The 1,582-nt window shown below is 54.8% G+C and overlaps 1 protein-coding gene across 2 annotated transcripts in view; it reads right to left on the bottom strand.

Annotated features, from left to right (window-relative positions):
• HDX (highly divergent homeobox) overlaps positions 1 to 133 on the bottom strand; it is a 36,118-nt gene extending 35,985 nt beyond the window's left edge. For both annotated transcript variants that reach the window (XM_042825291.1, XM_042825292.1), the window contains exon 1: positions 40 to 133. The gene's annotated coding sequence lies outside the window, so the exon portion shown is untranslated. The remainder of the gene's footprint in view (positions 1 to 39) is intronic.
• Positions 134 to 1,582: the final 1,449 nt, after the last annotated feature.

Below are 1,582 nucleotides of genomic sequence, written 5' to 3'. Positions count from 1 at the left end.
CTTGGCTCCGGGACCCGGCCGCCGCCCGGCCCCGCTTACCGTGCTGCGCGGGGCCGGTCTGGGGGGCTCGGGGCTCCGGATTCAGCCGGTTTCGGCTGGGTCGGTCCCGGCGTCACACAATGAAATCAGCGCCTCCGATCATTAATTCTCATCATGATCGTGACGTCAGCGCAGACAGCGGCCAATGGGAGCGTGAGATCAGCGCCGGCCGGGACGGTGCTCGCCCCCGCCCCCCGGTCCGGGGGGGGCGCCGCCGCCCTCAGACCCTCCGCGCCCCGCGCCTGCCGGCATCCCGCCCCGAGCGGCAGCGGTGGGCGCCGCGAGCGGCCGGTGGAGGGGCGGCGAGTGCCGAATGGTGGCTGAACAGCATTGGCCGCACTTTGCAGCCTTTTACTGTTGGGCAGGAGGGGAGGTGTGTCCCGTAAAATCGAGAAGATAGAAAAGGAGCAGGATTTCGATTACGCGAGCATCGCGACGATGAAGAAATAAACTTTTCGTAGCTTGAGATCAGTACGCGTACAGCTGAGAGCCCACGCGTGCGGCACGTGGCCGGGCGCCGCACAATGCCCGCGCGCCCACCGGCGCCGCGTCAACATCACGCCGTGCCTTTGTGCCCAGCCGCGGCGCGAAGCAGCGCTGCCGGCATCGTGCGGCCCGGCCGTGTCTGCAGGGACGCCGCGGCCCCGAGGGTGGGAAGCTCGACGGCACGCAGCCTGCCGAGGGCTGCGTGGTGTGGCGGACGCTTGAAATCACGTCAGTCTGCTTGTATTGGCTCTGATGTAGCAGTTAGAAACCGCGGATTCGAGGCCCTGTTGCGTTAATAAATAACCTTCAGGCTTCCCCCGTTGCTGCCCTGAATAGTTCACAAGTTCTGGTGTGAAAATGATGTGGTTAATTTTGTGCCGTGATGTTAATGTGGTCTCGTCAAATGCGCTGGGCGGAAACACGAGGGCTGGCACTGGCAGCAGGAAAGCAGTCAATACGTGTGTACAGCTATTTCAATATTACAATCTGTTACTCATATTTTTAAAACCAATTTTTAATATATTTAACTCTGCTTCTGGCCACCAACGTTCTGTCCGGGTTTCCATCTAGGAACAAGCAGCTGTGTGTTCACTCATAAATAAGGGTTGTCCTTCTAGAGTACCTTTCAGTAGTTGAATAGTTGCTCATGTTCTGTCCACGTTGTAATTACATTTCCTTTACCACATTGGAAAGTCAATCCATCAATTAATAAAGCTTAATTTAGCTAAAGATTTTGTTACTGATAGTGTTTTCAGCAAAGGATCAGTCTTTACTTTGCCTTATGTCATAGCAGTAGTTGTGTGGTGCAGTTGTGTAGCCCAGATGAGATGATTGTGCTTTTCTGGGCCAGAGCATCTCTGTGGGCATGAGCCCCCAGTCACACCGAATTCGATGTAGCACTGAACACCTCAGTTTAATAACAGGGATAATTCATGTATTTTAAATCCTAAGTCTTGTATTATGCTGGTGTTTCCTCTAGATACCCCTTCTGGTGTCGTCAGCACTCTGCTTGTGAAAAGTAAATAGTGTAATCATGAAAACACTACACCGCGTCTAC

The sequence above is a fragment of the Centrocercus urophasianus genome, unplaced genomic scaffold (genome assembly GCF_019232065.1).
Source record: "Centrocercus urophasianus isolate 14NV4802_14NV808 unplaced genomic scaffold, USGS_Curo_1.0 seq_24, whole genome shotgun sequence".
Classification (NCBI taxonomy): Eukaryota; Metazoa; Chordata; class Aves; order Galliformes; family Phasianidae; genus Centrocercus; species Centrocercus urophasianus.
Note: the sequence above shows the minus strand (reverse complement) of the source record. Positions and strands in the feature narration are given on the sequence as shown.